Consider the following 23,920-nt stretch of genomic DNA (forward strand, 5'->3'; position numbering starts at 1 on the left):
CTGCTTCATGTGTAGGATCACTCCAAGAGACCACAGAGGAGAGCAGAATCAGCTAACACTACTCTTTGGGACCACCACTCCCAAAATGCCCAGACAGCATGGCAGGTCGAGAAAAGTAATTTCTAAGTTCTGGGCAGAAAAGTGAGTGGGATTTTCTTGTTAGATTTCTTGGCACTTGGCAGCAAATCTCCAAGGTCACAGAATCATAAAAGTTGGAAGAGACCACATGGGCCATCTAGTCCAACCCCCCTCTGCAATGCAAGAAAAGCACAATCAAATCATCCCTGACAGATGTCCATCCAACCTCTGATTTAAAGCCTCCAAAGAAGGAGCCTCCATCAGACTCCAAGGAGTGAGTTCCAGCTCTTACAATCAGGAAATTCTTCCTAGTATTCAGGTGGAATCTCCTTTCATGTCATTTGAACCCATTGTTCCCCTGGCCATATTTAATACAATGTGTTAAAATCTGTGTCTATGGCAATGCATGTAAATACTAAAAGCATGGGTTCTGACCCTTGAGCCACAATTCTGTGTCTGCTTCTGGATGGTAGACCTCAGGATTCAGGTAAAACAAAAGTAATACCAGCCTAAGGCCATTTTTGAACTACAGCTCCCAGAATTCTCTAGCCACTCATGCAGGAGGATTCTGGGAGTCTTATTTGAAAATACAATGTTCCCAAGCTCTTGCCTCTACTGTGCATCATCTACAGCTTTTCTGGCTCACAGTTAGGAGAAGGGTCCACAAACATTTCATAGAATCATAGAATCAAAGAGTTGGAAGAGACCTCATGGGCCATCGAGTCCAACCTCCTGCCAAGAAGCAGGAATATTGCATTCAAATCACCCCTGACAGATGGCCATCCAGCCTCTGTTTAAAAGCTTCCAAAGAAGGAGCCTCCACCACACTCCGGGGCAGAGAGTTCCACTGCTGAACGGCTCTCACAGTCAGGAAGTTCTTTCTCGTGTTCAGATGGAATCTCCTCTCTTGTAGTTTGAAGCCATTGTTCCGCGTCCTAGTCTCCAGGGAAGCAGAAAACAAGCTTGCTCCCTCCTCCCTGTGGCTTCCTCTCACATATTTATACATGGCTATCATATCTCCTCTCAGCCTTCTCTTCTTCAGGCTAAACATGCCCAGCTCCTTAAGCCGCTCCTCATAGGGCTTGTTCTCCAGACCCTTTATCATTTTAGTCGCCCTCCTCTGGACACATTCCAGCTTGTCAATATCTCTCTTCAATTGTGGTTCCCAGAACTGGACACAATATTCCAGGTGTGGTCTAACCAAAGTGGAATAGAGGGGTAGCATTACTACCCTAGATCTAGACACTATGCTCCTATTGATGCAGGCCAAAATCCCATTGGCTTTTTTTGCTGCCACAACACATTGTTGGCTCATGTTTAACTTGTTGTCCACGAGGACTCCAAGATCATTTCCCCACGTACTGCTCTCAAGCCAGGCGTCCCCCATTTTGTATCTTTGCATTTCATTTTTTCTGCCAAAGTGGAGTATCTTGCATTTGTCACCGTTGAACTTCATTTTGTTAGTTTTGGCCCATCTCTCTAATATGTCAAGATTGTTTTGAATCCTGCTCCTGTCCTCTGGAGTATTGGCTATCCCTTCCAATTTGGTGTCGTCTGCAAACTTGATGATCCTGCCTTCTAGTCCTTCATCTAAGTCATTAATAAAGATGTTGAACAGGACCGGGCCCAGGACGGAACCCTGCGGCACTCCGCTCGTCACTTCTTTCCAGGATGAAGAGGAAGCATTGGTGAGCACCCTCTGGGTTTGTCCATTTAACCAATTACTGATCCACCTCACCGTAGTTTTGCCTAGCCCACATTGGACTAGTTTCCTTGCCAGAAGGTCATGGGGGAACTTGTCGAAGGCCTTACTGAAATCCAGGTACGCTACATCCACGGCATTCCCTGCATCTATCCAGCTTGTAACTCAATCGTAAAAAGAGATCAGATTAGTCTGGCATGACTTGTTTTTGATAAATCCATGTTGACTATTAGCGATGACCACATTTGTTTCTAAGTGTTTGCAGACCACTTCCTTAACAATCTTTTCCAGAATCTTGCCTGGTATTGACGTGAGGCTGACCGGACGGTAGTTGTTTGGGTCATCCTTTTTTCCCTTCTTGAAGATTGGGACCACATTGGCCCTCCTCCAGTCTGCTGGAACTTCTCCCGTTCTCCAAGAACTCTCAAGGATTATTGCCAATGGTTCCGAAATGACTTCCGCTAGTTCCTTCAGTACTCTTGGGTGTAGTTGATCTGGCCCTGGGGACTTGAACTCATTTAGAGCGGCCAGGTATTCCTGGACGACTTGTTTCCCAATTTCGGGTTGGATGTCCTCTAATCCCTCATCCACTCCATCTTGCTGAGGTTGAAGATGACTTTCTTTTTGTGAGAAGACCGAGGCAAAGAAGGCATTTGCCTTCTTTGGTTCAGACGATGCTTTTACAACCGAATGCTCCCATAAAATCACAGAGTTGAAGGGAGACCTCAAGGGCCATCCAGTCCCGCTGCATGCATGCAGGAAAACACAACCAAAGCCATCTTGACAGATGATCATCCAGCCTCCGCTTAAAAACCTTCAGAAAAGGAGACTCCACCACATTCCAAGACAGCAGCATATTCCACAGCCCTGACTGTCAAGAAGTTTTTCCTAATGTTTAGGAGGAATCTCTTTCCCTACCATTTGAATCCAATGAGTGCCAAGACTATGTGCCTAGCTGTTCATTGCTACAGGGAGAATCCTAATTAACTTATCAACTAATTTTAATAATTACTAATTACAGTAAATTTAAAGAGCTGATGTAACACTCGGGGGGGGGGGGGGGGGGCGGAGAGAAGAAAAATACATACACAATCCGTTTTCACCCACATCCGCCCCACTAATAAATCTCAGATTTTCAAAGTTCAACCAGACAAACATGGGTTTGTACAAGTCTACCCATTACAACATGTAATCTCATTTAATCTATACTATTTTTCAAAAAATTGCTGCCAAGGAAGAAGACAAGGGAGGCAGGAAACCAGAAGATGCCTTTTCAAGCCAGAAACACAACCATTTATGTGAGAGTGAACCCAATTCCATTTTAACTGTCATTGCATAGAATCCTAGGATTTGTCGTTTGTTATGGCACTAAATTCTCTGTCTGAGAATTCTGAAGCATCCTCTCTAATCTGGAAATCCAAGTATTTCATATGATGTTTCCTGGGCAATTCAAGTGGGACAGTACTATAACTATAATGCCAAAGGGCTCCTAAAGTGTCTCTAAAAAAAAAGGAAATTACAGTCAAGTCAAATCAAACCTTTATTTATGGTCAGCAATCAGTATAGAATCCCACTTTACAATCTAATTATATGTCCTAATCCTGATATCCAATGACATTTGTCAGTTTTGTGTTCACCCAATGGCTCGTTTGGTTCATCCGAAATTTTGAGATTCATTTTTAAAAGTCCATATAAAAATGTACGTGCATTTTGGCACATTTCCTCTATTAGACATTTTTATAAGTATTTTTGTCTAATACACAATATTTGCAGTTTTAGAGTATAGCTTTTCATTGTATAGTTTTCTATTATATAGTTTGTTATTGTGTACTATTTTAAGCTTGTGAACTGCTTTGGATCTTGGTCCCTAAAGGAAAAGCAGGGTCCCAACAACAACAACAACAACAACAACAACAACAACTTGGCTTTAGGCCAGGACACGGAACTGAAACAGCTATGGTTGCCTTAATGGATGATCCTTCTCTGTGGTGGCCCCTCGGCTGTGGAACGCCCTTCCCATGGACATAAGATCAGCTCCGACGTTAATGGTGTTTCGGAAAAAGCTAAAAACCTGGCTGTTTGAACAGGCATTCAGATAAACGGTGCAATGAATATGATGAATATAGGAACGGAATTATAGACGACGAATTGGATCATGATTCTAGTTACGAGACGTTGTTGTGTTGTTGTTGATGTGCCATTACTGTATATTGTGCTTTCATGGTTTTTAATCGTTTTGCTATTTTGTTATGACTGTTTTTGCTATGTTGTGAACCGCGTTGAGTTGCCTACGGGCTGAGAAACTGCGGTATACAAGCAAAGTAAGTAAGTAAATAAATAAATCTACGCCAGGAACTGGACAGGGGGAATGTGTCCCTGTTGGTTCTGCTGGACCTCTCAGTGGTCTTTGATACCGTAGACCATGGTATCCTTCTGGATCACCTCGTGGGAATGGGTCTTGGAGGTACTGTTCTGCAGTGGCTCCGATCCTTCCTAGAGGGCCATTCCCAGAAGGTACTGTTAGGGGCATCTGTTTGACGCCGCAGATATTGTTCTGTGTTCGACAGGGCTCAGTTCTGTCTCCCATGTTGTTTAATATCTACATGAAACCATTGGGAGAGATCATCCAGAGTTTTGGAGTTCGATGTCATCTGTATGTAGATGACGTTCAACTCTATCACTCCTTTCCACCTGCTGCTAAGGAGGCTGTTCAGGTTCTGAACCAGTGCTTGGCAACTGTGACGGTTTGGATAAGGGCGAACAAATTGAAATTAAATGCAGACAAGACAGAGGTACTCCTGGTCAGTCGAAACACCAAACAGTGTATACGGTTACAGCCTGTGTTGGATGGGGTTACACTCACCCTAAAGATGCAGGTTCACAGATTGGGAATTCTCCTGGACTCATTGCTAAGCCTGGAACCCTAGGTTTCAGTGGTGGCAAGGGGAGCATTCACACAATTAACACTTGTGCACCAGTTGTGCCCATACCTTGGGAAGTCAGACTTAGCCACGGTAGTCCACGCTCTGGTTACATCCCGTATAGACTACTAAAACGCGCTCTACCTTTGAAGACTGTTCAGAAGCTTCAAATGGTCCAACGGGCGGCAGCGTACAGGGAACATACAACTCCCCTGTTGCATGAGCTCCACTGGCTGCCAGTCTGCTACCGAGCATAATTCAAAGTGCTGGCTTTGGTCAATAAAGCCCTAAACAGTTCCGGCCCAGCTTACCTGTTGGACCAGAACCATTTCAGAGTTTAAGATCCTATGAACAATTTCAGAGATTAAGATCCTCTGGGGCGGCCCTGCTCTCGGTCCTGCCTCCTTCGCAGGTGTGACTGGCCGGGATGAGAGACAAGGCCTTCTCGGTGGTGGCCCCTTGGCTGTGGAATTCCCTCCCCAGGGATGTTAGATCAGCCCCCTCTCTCCTGACCTTCAGCAAGAGAGTAAAAACATGGCTCTTTGATTAAGCCTTTGGAGAAATTTTGCAATAAACAGATATAGAATTATGTGCAAGGACTATTGGAATGGCCTGGATTATGATTATACATAGCGTGGTTTAAAAATGGTGATATTGGTTTAAATGTTTTTAAATGTTTTGATGTATTTTATAATTCTACTAGCTGTACCCAGCCACGCGTTACTGTGGCTCATTGTGGAGAAACGGGAAAGAAAGAAAAGAGGAAGAGCTGGTTTCTAAGCTATCAATACACAACGGAAGTGGCAAAGTGTCAACCTAAGATAGGCCCATTTCAGTCTCCTCGAGGCCAAAGGGTTATATGGATGTGTGGAAGGGCCCTGGGTTACCTGAGTCCACACTGCCATATAACACAGTTCAAAGATATTATATAGGTATTATTATTGTTGTTGTCTTTATAGACATATAGATATTATTATATCTCTCCCACCTTATCCATGTCTAGCATTATGTTTAACTTTAATTACATTTGGCCCAGACATAGATTTTAATTGTGTGTTATATTACTGTCATTGTATATTGCTTTTTTGTTTTGAGTTTTATTTAATTGTTTACTGTTGTTGTTATTGAATGTATTGATATATTGTGGGCTCGGCCTCATGTAAGCCGCACCGAGTCCCTTGGGGAGATGGTAGTGGGGTATAAATAAAGTATTATTATTATTATTATAGGCATATAGATATTATTATTATTATAGACACAAATATTATTATTAAAGCTATATAGGTATTAGTATTTTAGATGTTATTTATGAATTTCATATCAAAAGCATTGCATAAATTAGTATAAAACTGATTAAAAATAGAAGGAGCATAGGGCTCAATATCTTTCAAGCAAAAACAGGCAACAGATGTATGGATATTATTACAGACCTATAGATATTATTATAGGCATATAGATGTTATTATTTTATTTTTATAGGTATTATATAGCTATTATTATTATAGATATATACATATTATTATACGTGGATATAGATATTATTATTATTATAGACATAGATATTATAGGTGTATAGGTATTATTGTTATAAATGTTCAGATATTTTTGACAGACAGATATTATAATTATAGTCCTGTAGATATTATTATAGGCATATAGACATTATTACAGACATATAGATATTATGATAGAAATGTAGATATTATTGTTAAAGACATATAGATATCATGGACATATTATAGATTGATAGATATTATTATGATAGATATATAGATATTATTATTGTAGATATAGCCCAGGGTTTTTATAAAGTAAAAATGGATGACCATCTTTTGGGAGTGCTTTGATTCTGCCTTCCTGGACAGCCTTTGCTAACTCACAGAGCATGTGCCTTTTTGTCCCTTCTGGCCATCTTTTGGGAGTGTTTTGATTCTGCCTTCCTGGACAGCCTTTGCTAACTCACAGAGCGTGTGCCTTTTTGTCCCTTCTGGCCATCTTTTGGGAATGTTTTGATTCTGCCTTCCTGGACAGCCTTTGCTAACTCACCGAGCGTGTGCCTTTTTGTCCCTTCTGGCCATCTTTTGGGAGTGTTTTGATTCTGCCTTCCTGGACAGCCTTTGCTAACACACAGAGTGTGTGCCTTTTTGTCCCTTCTTTGAACGATGGACTTCATTTCCCAGAATTCCTTCCCATAACTCAGTATGGGTGAGGTTTCTGGGCACACACACACAGAGAGAATCCCTCCGGAGGCAGCGAGGCAAGAAGGAAACGAAAGGAAAGGAAATGAGGGAGATCTCTCTCTCTCTGTCCTTCCTTCCCCCTCTCTCTCAATCCTTTGGGAAGAGAGGCAGGGGTAGCCAGAGGGATAGACCGGCCACCTTTCCCTCTCTTGTGCCACCTTTCTCTCTCTCTCTCAGCGGTTAGGTTTTTTTCCCTCATGCAGGAGCGGGGGAGGGGGTTCTTTTAACACAGGCTCTAAATAGGCATTTAGCTTTGTGGGGAGTAAGTTCTTTCCAATTAATTATTATTATTATTATTGAGTGGAGAACATAAATGGGACTGTTAGGTGTCTTGTGTCCAAATTTGGTGCCAATTGCACCAGTGGTTTTTGAGTTCTGTGAATTGCACAAACGAACATTACATTTTTATTTATATAGATTTAAAATGCTCAGTTTAATTGTATATTGTTTTAATGGCATCAAACAGTTGCCTATGTGTAAAGCCGCCTTGAGTCCCCTCCGGGGTTGAGAAAGGCGAGGTAGAAATGTAATAAATAAATCTATATATATAAATCTGTTAGGTTGGTTCAACGGGACAGCAAAACTCCACAACCCCCCAACGAAACTTAACCAAAATTGCCATGCCCATAACACAACCCACAAGGTACAAACATATCTACTCAAAATGAAAAACAACACAACAACACACTCACAAAACGGCAAAACAACAAAACTCAAAAAAACCCCAATGAAACTTAACCAAAATTCCCATGCCCATAACACAACCCACAAGGTACAAACATATCTACTCAAAATGAAAAACAACACAACAACACACTCGCAAAACGGCAAAACAACAAAACTAAAAAAAACCAACGAAACTTAACCAAAATTCCCATGTCCATAACACAACCAACAAGGTACAAACATATCTACTCAAAATGAAAAACAACACACTCACAATACGGCAAAACAACTGAGCATGCACATTGGCGCCCAGCCGCAAGTTCCCTGGGCGCGCACACAGCCTTCCGGCCAACGTTCCCTCTGCGGAAGCCATGCCCACTCCAAGCCCTGCCGCGCCGCTTCCTTCCCGCACACACACACACCCTGCCGCACGCACACACACAACCCCACGCTCCATCACTCCCCCCGCCGCCGCACACACACACGCAACCCCACGTTCCATCACTCCCCCCGCCGCCGCACACACACGCGCAACCCCACACTCCATCACTCCCCCCGCCGCCGCACACACAAACGCAACCCCACTCCCCCTGCTGCCGCACACACACACGCAACCCCACGCTCCATCACTCCTCCCGCCGCCGCACACACATACACAACCCCACGCTCCATCACTCCCCCCACTGCCGTACACACACACACGCAACCCCACGCTCCATCACTCCCCCCACCGCCACACACACACACACAACCCCATGCTCTATCACTCCCCTGCCCCAATCTTACCTCCTTTTACTTCACGCCACCTCCAAACCCCACCCCGCCCCTTCCCGCCCTGTCAAAATCCAGGAAAGACAGGAATGAAGGAAAGAAGGAAGAAAGACAAAAGGAGGTAAAGAAAAAGGGGGAAGGAAGGAAAGTTAGAGAAAGAAGGAAGAAGAAAAGGAAAGAAAAGGAAAGATGGAAGGAAAGAAAAGAGAGACAGCAGAAGAGAAAGAAAAAGGGGGAAGGAAGGAAAGAGGTAGAGAAGGAAGAAATGAGAGACAGAGGGAGGGAGGGAAAGAAAAAGGGGGAAGGAAGGAAGGAAGGAGAGAAGGAAAGAAAAAAGGGAATGAAGGAAGGAAAGAGGGAGTGAAGGAAGGGCGAAGATGTAGAGAAAGAGGGAGGGAAGGAAAGAAGGAAAGAGAGAAGGAAGAAAAGACACCAGAAGAGAAAGAAAAAGGGGGAAGGAAGGAAGGAAGGAGAGAAGAAAACAGGGAATGAAGGAAGGAAAGAGGGAGTGAAGGAAGGGGGAAGATGTAGAGAAAGAGGGAGGGAAGGAAAGAAGGAAAGAGAGAAGGAAGAAAAGAGACCAGAAGAGAAAGAAAAAGGGGGAAGGAAGGAAGGAGAGAAGGAAAGAAAAAAGGGAATGAAGGAAGGAAAGGCGGAGTGAAGGAAGGGGGAAGATGTAGAGAAAGAGGGAGGGAAGGAAAGAAGGAAAGAGAGAAGGAAGAAAAGAGACCAGAAGAGAAAGAAAAAGGGGGAAGGAAGGAAAGAGATAGAGAAGGAAGAGGAGAAGGAAAGATGGGAGGGAGGGAGGGTGGGAGGGAGGGAGGGAGGGAGGGAAGGAGGGAGGGAGGGAAGGAAGGAAGGAAGGAAGGAAGGAAGGAAAGAAGGAGAGAAAGAGGGAAGGTTGGCCACAGCAACACGTGGCGGGTAAAGGTTGTTATTTCTATTATTATGATGATGATGCTATTATTATTCCTATTAGACCCTTTTAGGGGGAATGGGAGAGGTGTCAGGTCCCAGAGGCAATGCATTGCATTATTGTTATTGTTATGATGGTGGTGAAATAAAAGGAAATAAAAAGTGAAAGAAGGAAGCAAACAGGGAGGGAAGAAAGGCAAAGGAAGAAAGGGGGAGGGAATGAAGGAAAGAGAGAAGGGTGAAACCAAGTAGTGAAAGAAGGAAAGAAAGAAAGAGGTATAGAAGGAAGAAAGGAGAGAAAGGGGGAGGAAAAGGGGGAAGGAATAGGTAGGTACCTCTCTTTCATAATAGTCCAGATATCTACCTCAACTTTGATAAGTTTTACTATAGGCCACAGCAACGCGTGGCAGGGCACAGCTAGTTACAATATTCAGCTGGACATCTAAGAACTGATATCACTTGCAACAAATGGCACTTCTGACTTTGTAGGTGCAGTGTTTTCTTTTATAGGTGTATTTTAAAATTGTGTTCTAAATGCTTTTACTTGTTTTGTGTTCTAATTGCATTTAGCTGTAAGTCACCTTGCATCCCATTCTAGGGTAAAAGGCAAAACCACCAGAACAATGTGATTCACCAAATCCAGCTTACAGTAGTATTGTCTGACCCACATTTACTAGTTTGTTTGCAAGAAGATCATGAGGGACTTTGTCACATGCCGTACTGAAATTAAGATATGCTACATCCACAGCATTCCTGGCATCTAACATTCACTTGTAACACTATAAGAAAAAGATATCAGATTAGTCTGGCATGACTTGTTTTAGAGAAAACCATGCTGACTTTTAGTGATCACATAATTCTTTTCTAAGTGCCTCCTTAATGGTCTGCTCCATAATCTTTCCTGGTATTGATCTCAGGCTGACTGCATAGCAATTCTTTGCGTCTTCTTTTTCCCCTTCTTGAAGATAGGGACCACATTAGCCCTCCTCAAGTCTGCTGGGACTTCTTCTTTTCTCCAAGATTATTGCTAGTGGTTTTGAAATTACTTCTGCTAGTTCTTTCAATACTTTTGGGTGTAGTTATTCTGGCCCTGAAGACCTGAATTTGTTTAGAGCAGGCAGGCATTCCTTGATTACTTCTTTATCTATTTTGGGTCGCATTGCCCCTATTGCCTCGTTCTCTCCATATTGCTTAGGTTGAACAGTTATTTCCTTTTGGGAGAAGACTGAGGCAAAGAAGGTGTTGAGCAGCTCTGCCTCTTCCCCATCCCCTATTAGCATTTCACCACCCTCTCCACACAGAGGCCCTACAATTTCCTTGTTCTTCCCTTTTTCTACTGACATAACCAAATAACCCCTTTTTATTGTTTTTAATCTCTCTGGAAAGCTTCAGCTCTTTTTGTGCTTTAGCCTGTTGGACCTTTCCCCTACATGTGTTGGTGGTGGACAACACAACCACCACTGAGAAGACAATGTGGATCTGAGAAACCCTAAAACACCAGCTTAACTAGCTGATGTTGTAAACTTCATAGCACAATCATATTTTATTAGGATCAAATTAAGAAGTATATCAGCAACTCTGGAGATTACCTGGCACACAGCATATCAGAATGTGATAAACAGCCAAGCCCTATCACACCACTGCAATTAAAGAACAATTAATTCCTCCACCCACTAGACAATAGTGTCAGAAACTGGCATAGGTCTTATCATTATGCAAAGACATCAGACACACTTCTCTGAAGGCTGCAGTTTGTGAAGATTTTCACTATGGGCATTCAAGTCTTCTACCTTTAATCAGGACAGGAAAGGAAAGCCCACGCTGACAGATGCAAAAGACACACATACAAAGCCTGCTGCAGCTCAGAGAACACTGAAAAAAACCTGCAGATTTAGGTCTATAGGCTCACAGTTGCAAAGCCAAAGGCCGGATCCACCTTCATCATGTCTCTGACTCATAAAATTAAATTGCTCTGAGTATCTTCAAGGAAAATCTTGAGAAATACACACTGAATAATAAGCCTCTGGCTTTAGGCTCTGAGGGTGGAACAATGCATGTTCCCAAAACTTGTGTTTGCTGAGATAGGCCACATCTAGGCGGAGCAGCTGTTGGGAAGTAATGGCAGGCAGGTGACACTCATCCCCCCCACCCCCAACCTCCCAATTCTCCTCTGTATTCTGTGTACAATCTTCAACTTCCAAATACATTTAACTAGGTTTGTGTCTGGTCTCCAAGTGAACTAGGGAAAGAATGGGTGAAAAATGAGCTGGAGGAGCAAAAAGAGAATTGGGAGACAGGGGTTATAGCACCCTCTTCATGCCCACTGATTCTCCCTTGGCTGCTGCCCTAAACAGCCTTCTAAAAATTTTAGACCACAACTCCCATCATCACTGCTAAGCAGGCCAATGGTACCAAGGTCTAAACATCTTGAGAGTAGCAGAGAGCTCCTGGGCTGGAACTGCTGGACTGAGTTCCCATTGAGATGAATGGAACAAGCTACTTGGGACTGAAGTCCTGCCAATGGCAACAAATGACAGTGGCAATGCTGATCCTGGGAACAGATGTCCAAAAAGGTAATGTTCATGCTCTGGTCAATGAAACACAGGGTGTGTCTACCCTGTAGAATGAATGCAGTTTGACTCCACTTGAACCACCATGGTTCAATGTTATGGATGGAATCCTGGGAGCTGTCGTCTTACAAGGCCTTTAGTCTTCTCTGCTAAAAGAGAACGGGTGCCTCACCAAACAACAACTTTCAGGAATCCATAGCATACAATGTTATTTGTCTAAAAAAAGGAGCAGTTAGCTTCACACAGGCCAAAAGCAGCCTGGATCTTAAGAGAAGTTTATTTTCCATTGCTAATGGAGTTGAAGGTTTATTTCCAATCTTTTATTGCTCTTTGTCCCTAGTCCTCACAAATAAACCTGCAATGAAATCCCCCAATACCATCTCAACAGACAGTGTCTCAGACAGAATGTTACCATCTGACAGCATCATCCTTTTTTCTCCTATATGCTTTTTAACATCTTAGTCTGATGGTGAAGCATTATGTATTTCATGCTTTGGAGTTGATCCCCAAAAGGTATTGCTGATTCTGGATATTGTTGTATCCCAAAGGATTTCATCATTACAGAAGAAAAGTCTAATATCACACTATAATATCTTGGAACGAAAGCGTACAATCAAAACTCCTGGAGGATCTAGAAACTTTTGCCTTTCCTGAAACCAGCTTGCTGTGGAATCATACATGGGTCTATTTTTTCCATAATTCCATCCAAAGTAAGTCTCTCCAGAACTTTATAAAGATGGCACGACAAGGAGATTGGTCTATAGGTTTTTGGATCATTGCGGTCTTTGCCTGGTTTCAAAATGGCTATGGCTCTTGCAATCCTCCATATTTTAGGGATCTGACAGGATACAATACAGTTGTTCATCAGCTTCAGCAGCAAGCACCTTACTTTTAACATATTATTATCATCATAATCATGCATTTGGCACCATTACTGTACATGGCACATCACAAGAAAAAAGAATCCAACAACAAACCAATGCCTGTACGCAGCTGTGGAATTGAAAGACATGACACACAAGGAAAAGGGATGGCAGAGTGGGATTAAGTCCAGCAGATACTGCCTCTTCCTCTGTCTTTATGGTCAGGGCAGTGGCAGTTGGGATGGAAGGAGGAGGATCTTTTATCTTTTTCTGTATCACAGTTTGTGTATACATCCACCAATCCAAAGAAGCATGCATTTAACTAACAGGTGGGGAACTATTAGCCAACCAGCAATTTTGGCTACAAGTCCCATCAGCCTCACCCACCATTACCAATGGTGAGGGACTATGGGAGCTGTAGTGGACAACGGCCATTGCACTAAATATTTCCTAGCCCATCTTCACTCTGCAGCCACTACCTTCTTCTTGACTTTATATCTGGAGACATGAAACAACCAAAACCTTTGTCAGCCAATGGCATTGTAAAATGAAATATTGTCGAATTCCAGAAAATAATGAAAAGCCTAATCTGGCTGTGAATGTTTTTGGATGCGCATCCCAGCTCATGTGCCATTCAGTTTCTGGGAAGATTACATAAAAGGCCTTTCTCCACCCTTTCTCATGTGAACTATAAAGCAGATTTACAACCCAGGTTATATTCTCAATTTTCTCCTGGGAAGGAAAAAATGAACAAGGAAAATAGTGGACCAAACTCATTTATTTTTACAACCTGGATTTTCTTTCTAATCAACACAGAACCATAGTTTGGCCATCCACTTAAGACCCCAGTCACTCTTTCTACCATCAGCCTTGCAGAACGCTCTGTTTCACTGGGGAAAGCTCTCCAGCTGCTTACACTTGGAAAGTCTTCATTGTTTTTTTAAGCAGCATTTCTTTTTTCTTAAAGGAATAGGGAACCTGGATCCCTTCAAAAGTTTTTGACAGTTAACACCAAGAATCCTAACCATTGGCTGTATTGGCTGGGACAGATAGGAACTGCCACGCAGTCTAGGTGGAGAGCACCACTTGGTTAACCTTGGATGTTAGGTTTTTAACATATGAAAACAACATAATAGTAGGAGTTGTTCTGGTTTGAAAGCTCTGGGCCCTAGACTGAAATGCAGGGAAAATGCATTTTTACTCAGGTGACTAAAAACAACCCCAACCTAACTGGGATGTATTGTTGGAAATTTCTAGTCTGCAACACAAGCTTCAAAAACATCAGCAATTCCACTGGAAGAGAAGCCATAAAACCAATGGTTGGTTATTAGCTGGGAAAGTGTTTTGGTGACACAGGGCCACCACAGAAATTTGTTTTGGCCTACAACTCCCAAAGCCCCAGCTAGCAGAGTAAAAAGTCCAAAACAGCTGGAAGACCAAATCTTCACCACTCATAAGCTACAGAGGCTTATCTGTAGGGGCCAGGCTTAGCACAGCAGGCTAAACTGCTGTGTTGCAGAAAAATCCTACCAATCGGAAGGTTAGCAGTTTGAGCCTGGGTCGGGGTGAGAACCACTGTTAGCCCCAACTCACCTGCCCACCTAGCAGGTCGAAAGCAGAAATGCAAGTAGATAAAATAGCTACTGCAAGTAAATGCAAGTAGATACAATAGGGGAGATAATAAAGGCCTCCTTAAGGGCATCGATCGGATGAAAGCTCCCTGGCATGGAAGATGGAGCAACAGCACCCTCCACCCTGCCCGTGGCCGGAGTCGAGCAAAGCCTCCAAGATGCTGGAAATAAGATGGGAAAAACGGCCTTTACCTCTGCTTGTGTTCTCTGTCCTTGTTAATTGTATAATCGGCATTGAATGTTTGCCGTATGTGTGTTCTGAAAGCTGCTTTGAGTCCCCTTCAGGGAGAGAAGGGTGGGGTATATATACTGTAAATAAATCTGGAGACGGTACCAAGGCTAGACTCCATTCTAAGGGATTGGGCAAGTCAAGTAGGATATTGGCTTTTAAGATCTCACCCTATCTACATTCATACCACTTAGATACGGATGTCTGGAAAGCTGATAACAGGGCCTGGAAAGTGGGCCTTCATTCTGAAGAAGACGCCAATGACCAATGGTCAAAACCAATGCCCTGTCTCAGACTGATTACTTCACCTACTCTTTGTGAGCATTGTGAATATTTTGCCAAATAGAGGCCAGATTATGGATTCATCTACCGTAGTATTGCTGACAGGCTTCCTTCATTACTACCGGGGATCCTTTTCAATAGAGACCAGAGGCGCTGTTTTCAGCAAAGGCTGCTACATAACACCTGTCCTCAGAAGTTACTACAGAATTCTGCTGGAAGACCTAGCAAACTCCTAGAAAAAAAAACATCTCTCTGTGAATCTCTATGTTCGTAAATCAACTTTATGGTATATTGGGACCATATATGTCGCCAATAAGGCTGAGAAAGGCGGTATACAAGTATAGTAAATAAATCAATAAGTACACCTGATAATTTCATCATGTCTAGGTGGTATCCTTGATATTCTCTTCAGACATAGGGATCTTACTGTAGTTGGTTTTAAGTTGGTTTTCAAAGGTGCTGGGAAAGAATGGCTGCCCCCTGGGAGTGGCTTATAGTCTTCAGTGGGCATGGAGCTGCAAGGAGGCCCGGTAATCTGACTACTACTAACTCATAATCATCATCATCATCATCCTCACATGCTGGGTTGTATGCTTCAATGGTCTAACTCCATAGAAAGCAATGTTGTACACTTAGAATTCCTGACTTCCCAACAGCCCTCTCACAAGCTGGAAGTACATGTAAGTGAAATCTGTCCTGAAGGCTCAGCAACAGCCAAACAGCTTTTACTCAAACATTTTCATTTTATTCTCATTTTGGGGGAGATCGCTTGAGCTGTTCCCTAGGGACCTATAATTCTGAAAACAGCTCAAGGTTTAACAATAGATTTTGAGCCTGTGTTAATTTGAAACCCTTGGTTTGTCCTGCCAACCACATTTTTTTTGGTAAATCAAAATTTTTAATATTAAAGAAACTATAAATCCATCCATCTGGGTATGTTGGATCAAAGTTAACATCCCCACCCTTTCGGACTCCACCCAGATATATTACAGTTATGTTTGACATTTATGCAAATTTCCACTCAATGCTGTAATCATTTTTTTAAGTGATAAAGGGGAAAAGTTTAACCATTGCCCTTTTTAAAGCATCTGAGGCTGGAGTCTGCTTTAAATATGGACAGGACTCATCCATCTTGGAATTTTTATTTTTTTAACAAAAACCAACTTGTTACAGCTGACTGCTTCACGGCTTTTATGCTGCCAAAGGAACGGATCTGCATGTTTTTGGTGGAAAAGCGTATGGAAAAAGATGTACTCCAAGGAATAGAAATATATAAAAGACATGAGAAAACACAACAATGTCTGCAATTCATGATTTATACAGAAAGAACAGGAAAAATGGCTGGTTAGTAATCTTAAACAACATGTGAGGGACAATTATTAAAGGTCATGAAAAAAAGAAAATGGTTTCACGAACCGAAGAGTGCCGCTGTTTCTTTAAAAAGAATAAACTATGGACAAGATTGACAACTGGAAAATAGAGGGAGAAAACGTGGAGGCCGTGACAGACTTTGTATTTCTAGGTGCAAAGATTACTGCTGATGCAGACTGTGGCCAGGAAATCAGAAGACGCTTACTTCTTGGGAGGAGAGCAATGTCCAGTCTCGATAAAATAGTAAAGAGTAGAGACATCACACTGGCAACAAAGATCCGCATAGTCAAAGCCATGGTATTCCCTGTAGTCACCTACGGATGTGAGAGCTGGACCTTAGGGAAGGCTGAGCGAAGGAAGATAGATGCTTTTGAGCTGTGGTGTTGGAGGAAAGTGCTGAGAGTGCCTTGGACTGCGAGAAGATCCAACCAGTCCATCCTCCAGGAAATAAAGCCCGGCTGCTCACTGGAGGGAAGGATACTAGAGACAAAGTTGAAGTACTTTGGCCACATCATGAGGAGACAGCAAAGCCTAGAGAAGACAATTATGCTGGGGAAAGTGGAAGGCAAAAGGAAGAGGGGCCGACCTAGGGCAAGATGGATGGATGGCATCCTTGAAGTGACTGGACTGACCTTGAAGGAGCTGGGGGTGGTGACGGCCGACAGGGAGCTCTGGCGTGGGCTGGTCCATGAGGTCACGAAGAGTCGGAGACGACTGAACGAATGAACAACAACAACATGGACAAGAAATGCCCTTAAATGTTATGCTTATATTGCATGACTTAACTTTCCATCTACTTAATATATTCGATTTCTCTATCAGAAATCTACTTACTATTTCAATTGCAAAAATAAGTTTGGAGGGCCTTTATGATTAGACTTTTAAATTTATTTATTTATTTAAGATACTAGCTGTCTACTGCCACGCGTTGCTGTGGCCCAGTCTGGTGACCTGGAAAATCAAGTAATGAGAAAGTGCTGGTTTCTAATATATGTAATGTCTTTATGCTTGTGGGTCAACAGTATTTCTTGCTGTTTCTTTGTCAGTATTGATGTGGAGATTGTCTAGTTTGCCTACTCTGGAACATGCAACATGAAAATTGTCCTTCTTTAGGGGTCCCTTTCAAATCTATACTATATCTCTGTGTGTGTGAATCATTTCTATCTATCTAATCTATGGCTGGATGGCTCTTTGTCAGGAGGGCTTTGATTACGTTTCCTTGCCCTGATGGAGGGAGTTTGACTGGATGGCCTTCAGTATGGGTGTTTTGTGTGGGAAGTTTGCCCCAATTCTGTCGTTGGTAGGGTTCAGAATGATCTTTGATTGTTGGTGAACTATAAATCCCAGTAACTACAACTCCCAAATGTCAATGTCCCCCAAACTCCATCTGTGTCTATATTTGGGCTTATGGAACATTCGTGCCAAGTTTGGTCCAGATCCATCATTGTTTGAGTCCACAGTGCTCTCTGGATGTAGGTGAACTCCCAAACTCAAGGTCAATGCCCACCAAACCCTTCAAGTGTTTTCTGTTTGTCATGGGAGTCCTGTGTGCCAAGATTGGTTCAATTCCGTTGTTGGTGGAGTTCAGAATGCTCTTTGATTGTAGGTGAAGTATAAATCCCAGGAACTACAACTCCCAAATAACAAACTCAATTTTTTTGAGTGATGGCCACTCCTTGGGTTAGTAGATGCTGTGGCCAATCTTCCATCCCTCTTTCTCTCTCGCCTTCCTTCCATCTCTCCCTCTTTCCTTCGTTACTTCCTTTTTTCCTTTCTTTCTCTCTTTCCTCCCTCCCTCCCTCCCTCCCTCCTTTTCTTTTCTTTTTCTTCTTTCTCTCCTTTCTTCCTTCTCTCCCTTTCCTTCCTTTGCTCTTCGCTTCCATCCCTCCTTTTCTCTTTCCTGCTTTCTTTCCCTCCCTCTTTCTCTCTCTCCTTTCTTCTCTCCCTCTTTCCTTCATTCCTTCCTTTTTTCCTTTCCTTCTCTCTTTCTTCCCTCCCTCCCCCCTTTTCTTTTCTTTTCCTTCTTTCTCTCCTTTCTTCCTTCTCTCTCTTTCCTTCCTTTGCTCTTCTCTCTTTCCTGCTTTCTTTCCCTCCCTCTTTCTCTCTCTCCATTCTTCTCTCCCGCTTCCCTTCCTTCCCTTCTTTACCTCTTGCCTGGGCGCTGGAAGGAAGGATCCTCGGAGCCAGGCGCGGAGCAGGTGGAAGGGAGGCGCTTTGGAGGCAGGCCTCGCTCACCCAGCACTGCCCCTTTTCTCTGCCATGGCTGCGGGGCGCCTTCTCGCCTGTTTGCCGGTTCGGCATGCCGTTGGTGCCTCTCGCGTAGCGGGGGTGGGGGGAAGCGAATGGGTTTGAATGCATGCGCAGTGTTCTCTTTTAAAATTTAAGGTCTTACTGGTGTTTTTTTTGGAGGAATTTTTTTTGAGTGCAGGACATAGATTGCTCTGAATGCTGTGTTCTGTCCAAATTTGGTGCCAATTCCCCCAGTGGTTTTTGACTTCTATTAATATCACAAACAAGCATTACATTTTTATTTATATAGATTTATATCCCACCTTTCTCACCCTGAAGGGGACTCAGGGTGACTTACATAAGTGGTATTATTCCATGCCTAAAACAACTACAACAATTAAAAGTAATTAAACAACAATTTAAAACAACATTAAAACAACATCGTATATAAACATTAGACGACTATTGTGCATAGCTCCAAAGCCAGATAATCAAATAATCATGTTCATCAATCCAGGGTCAATTCCAACTGTATTAAACAGATAACTATGCTGGGCCAAATACTTGCTCCCAAGCCAAGTTTTCACTTGTTTGCAAAATGACAGGAAAGAGGCCAATCAAATCACACTAGGGACGGAGTTCCACAGCTGACGTGCCACCACTGAGAAGGCCCTGTTTCTCGTCACCACCGGTCGCACCTGCGAAGGTGGTGGGACCAAGAGCAGGGCCTCCCCAGAAGATCTTAACCTCTGTGATGATTCATAGAGGGAGATGTGTTCGAACAGATAAGTTGAGCCGGGGCCATTCAGGGATTTATAGGCCAAAGCCAGTACTTTGAATTATGCTTGGTAGCAAACTGGCAGCCAGTGGATCTGGCACAACAGGGGGGTTATGTGCTCCCTGGATGCTGCTCCTGTTAGTGATCTGGCTGCCACACATTGGACTAGTTGAAGCTTCTGAACAGTCTTCAAAGGCAATCCCATGTAGAGTGCATTGCAGTAGTCTATACGAGATGCAACCAGCGCATGGATCACCGTGGCCAAGTCTGACTTCCCAAGGTACGGGCACAACTGGCACACAAGTTTTAATTGGGCAAAAGCTACTGCTGAGACCTGGAGTTCCAGGCTCAGTGATGAGTCCAGGAGAACTCTCAAGCTGCGAACCTGCGCATTCAGGGGGAGTGTAACCCCATCCAGCAAAGGAGTGTCCCTGAGCCCCAATTCCACGAGGCATCCCGAAGGATACGGTGGTCTAAGCTATCAAAGGCTGCAGAGGGTTAAATAAATGGGGGAAGAACTCAGAAAGCATGGCGTAGTGGTTTGAACCTCAGGGCACTTCAAGACAGCAGCAATCATGGGTTTTAGTCAAGAGGCAAAAAAACCCAAAAAAACCCCCAGGACCTTAGAGGCTCCTAAGATGGCTGCCACGGGGATGTCCACCAGAAACTTCAACTTAATATGTAAATATGTGAATCATTGTATAAGTTCTGTTCCTTGGTTATAGAGGCTGCGTGGCCATCTGTGCATACAAGTTTGGACATGTATTGTGCCTGGGAACAACAGGGTGATGTTCCTGGGTTATACATGTCTGTTCCTCATTGCTTTTATCATAAAAACATGGAGAAAACTGATTACATGGCAACACCTTCATTTGTTTGTTACAAACTTCATTAAACATGTGGAGGACGAAGTTTCTCTTGCCAGGATAAAGTTTTCGCCCTCTAGTCAACTGTTGCCATGTTTTTAGGATACAACCAACCAGGAACACACATGTATAACCTGGGAACAAACCAACATTAAAAATCCCGTATTTTCCTAGTGTAGGGACATACAGAGATTTGAATATCTGCATTTTCCAGCCAGAACCAGGATATTCCCACAACTGAAAATTTCGTGTTTTGTGCCGTTTGAAACTATTGTTCCAGTGTTTTCAGGGACTGGCATTTGGCCACCCTCCATTTTGATGCGGGACCTCCTGGAATACAGGTACTGTTTGGATGGGCCCACAGACTTTGATTCTAAACCCACTGGGTGACTTTAGCTAAGTCCCACTCTCTCAGCCTCAGATGAAGACAAAGGCAAATCTTCTTCAAAAAAATTTGACAAGAAAACTATGTAAGAGGGTTGCCTTAGGGTCACCCTAAGTCTGAAATGACTTGAAGGCACACAGAAAGAGCAACAAACTATAGACCCCCCCCCCCACAATAGTCTGAGAGAACAGGAATTGGCCTTCTGTTTCTAAAGATTGAGGACCCCTGGTGTATAATGATGCACATATACTACTGCTTAGTGTACATAATGGCTTTGAATGTGAAAAATATTGCATTAAAAATTTTGGAAGCTTCTCAACATACTAACAAATTAAAATGCATGAATTAGGGGCTATTTTTGACAGCACCAATGGCAAAACCATTAATTTTTGCCCTCTCATGTTTCTTTCATAATAACTTTCTTAGCCCCCCCCCCCCCAATTACTCCAATGCACATTCCTGCACAGGCACATATAATCATATTTACAAAAGACAATATTTCCTTTGTGCATCTGATCAATTAATAAGAATCCTAGGCACATTTACTTAGAAACAAGTCCATTGGGACTGCATCCTGCAGCAGGAACATACAACCACAGCCCTAAATTCACATGATCAAGAGTATGATTTCTGAAAACATAGGGACAACCCTTCGAAGAAGCTAGATGCCGATCTATATCTGAAGCTCTAGTATTTTCCCCTAAGGACACAACAATTTCTCCCAATATTTACCACATAACTGCCTGCTGCCAAGATAACATTACTATAGTTCTCTTTCTCTGCCAGAAATTACAAATTCTCCATAACACACTTATGACATTATAATACGACAGTGAGAAAAAGTTCCCAAAAAGGAAGAGCTGAGCTCACTAGAAGCCAAAATGAAGGAACGAAAGCCATCATTATTGTTGAACTAACTCAACGAAGCCACACCAGCCCTGACTTTGCAAGCCTCGAACAGGACCATTAAGAAAAGAGTCGCTTAGAGACCTCTCATGTAAAGCGTGATGGCAAATTGTCAGTACACAAAAAAACAACAAAGAAACAGTTTTCAGCTAAAGCTTTCAAACTACATCATTTACTTGTTTCGAGTAATATAGCCTATGCAACCATCTGGCCTTTTCACTAATTTTTGACCTGCCGACCTAAAGCAATTTGAAGTCAGTTGATGCAAGCAGTCATCCTGGCATCCTCTTATACAGTAGAAGAGATCAAGAGGGAAATGAAACATAATTTGTTCCAACACACAAATGAGTTTAATATTAGAGAAAATGTTGTACTACACTCTAGTCCAGGGGTCCTCAAACTAAGGCCCGGAGGCCAGATGTGGCCCTCCAAGGTCATTTACCCGGCCCTCGCTCAGGGTCAACCTAAGTTTGTAACGACCTGAAAGCACACAACAACGACAACAACAACAACAATCCTATCTCATCAGCCAAAAGCAGGCCCACACTTCCCATTGAAATACTAATAAATTTATATTTGTTAAAATGGTTATTAATTTTAATTATTGTATTGTTTTTAAGTGGGGGTTTTTTGCACTACAAATAAGAGATGTGCAGTGTGCATAAGAATTCATTCATTTTTTTTCAAATTATAATCCGGCCCTCCAACAGTTTAAGGGACTGTGACCTGGCCCTCTGTTTAAAAGGTTTGAGGACCCCTGCTCTAGTCTCACAGATTCCCCTCCAAATGGTAATTTCACCAATATGCTATGCAGTCACACAGTGAAAGTCATTTAAAGCCTCATTGTTTTTCCAGGGAGTGGCTGAAGCCCATGCTAAATTCTCTCACTGTGATCAATGGGATTTCAAACCGTTTCTTCTACTTCGATGATGCCTATGGATTCAGTTTTCCTTTTAAACAACCCACAAATGCACCACCACAGTGATGATTTGCAAGAGCCTTCAAAACTACAGTACTTATTTTTAGATCACTCTCACAATAAAACACGCTAGATGTCCCACCTCATCACCTAATTCAACCTACTCACAAAGGTATATGTTCGCTATTTTATTGATAATTGAGATCAAGGGATGAGGTTTAAAAAGATGAAAACTCAAAAAAGATGAGGAGAGAAGCCAGAAGACTCTATTATTTTCTGTGCACCACTGATATTATTAATATGCCTATCAGCTTTTCATTAGGTTTCAATACAGACCTCCTATTGGTCACAGAAAGCAAACTGAGGCTGGGTCTATACTGCCATATACTCCAATTTCTGATCCCAGATTATCTGCTTTGAACTATATTATATGAGTCCACACTGCCATATAATCCAGTTCAAATCAGATAATCTGGATTCAGAAACTGGATCATATGGCAGTGTAATTAGGATCTGAGAAAATATAGCCACAAACTGTAGAATTGGTTGAGACTCGATGAGATATTCATTTAGAAACTATAGTAAAATATACTGCAGGATGTCCGACAAAACAAAGTTTTTGCAATTTGATAAACCTTTTCCATGTTTTAATGATAGAAGCAATTAAGAAATGACATTTATAACTCAGGAACAAAAATCGTGCTACATAGATCCCTTCTACACTGCCATATACATAGTCCAGATCATCAAAGCAGATAATCCACATTATTTGCTTTGAACTGGATTATATGAACCTACAATATAATATAATCCAGTTCAAAGCAGGTAACCTAGATTTTATATGGCAGTGTAGAAGGGGGCCCACACCCAGGATCTGATCTGAAATTATCCGCTTTAAACTGGATTATATGAGTCTACACTGCCAGTTAATCTGAGATAAATAATAATCTGGGATCAGATCCTGGGAAACAGGGGCAGTGTGAAAGGGCCCAGAGGCCCCTTTGTACACAGCTGTATAAAATCCCACATTATCTGCTTTGAACTGGATTATATGGCAGTGTGGACTCAAATAGCCCAGTTCAAAGCAGATATTGTGGAGTATCTGCCTTGATATTCTGGTTTATATGTATGGGTCTGGAGTCTACTGTAGTCTTAATTATATTTTGACCAAATATGGCCATCCCAAAAAAGGGGAAGGGAGCTATTTCTCCCTGGTTCCTGCCCAATTCCCAAAGTAAAATGATGCAGGGACAACTTCACTGAACAGAGACCTCATTTTCTGCTTTAAACTGGATAATGTATATGGCAGTGCGGACTCAGATAACCCAGTTCAAAGCAGATATTGTGGATTATCTGATTTGATAATCTGGATTATATGGCAGTATAGAAGGGTCCAGAGAAGCATCCTGAGGTCCCTTCCACAGAGCCCTATATCAAGGCAGAAAATCCTACAATATCTGCTTTGAACTGGGTTATCTGAGTCCACACTCAGATAATGTGGGGATTTCCTGCCTTGATATTCGGGGATATAGGGCTGTGTGGAAGGGCCCTGGCTCCACACTGCCATATCATTCAGGTCAATGTGAATTTTATACAGC

The 23,920-nt window shown here is 42.7% G+C and overlaps 1 protein-coding gene across 2 annotated transcripts in view; it reads right to left on the bottom strand.

The window, feature by feature from the left end:
• Nucleotides 1-23,920, bottom strand: part of GNB1L (G protein subunit beta 1 like) — a 67,724-nt gene that overhangs the window by 43,230 nt on the left and 574 nt on the right. The gene's annotated exons all lie outside the window — the stretch shown is intronic.

The sequence above is a fragment of the Anolis sagrei genome, chromosome X, assembly GCF_037176765.1.
Source record: "Anolis sagrei isolate rAnoSag1 chromosome X, rAnoSag1.mat, whole genome shotgun sequence".
In the NCBI taxonomy this organism is placed as follows: domain Eukaryota; kingdom Metazoa; phylum Chordata; class Lepidosauria; order Squamata; family Dactyloidae; genus Anolis; species Anolis sagrei.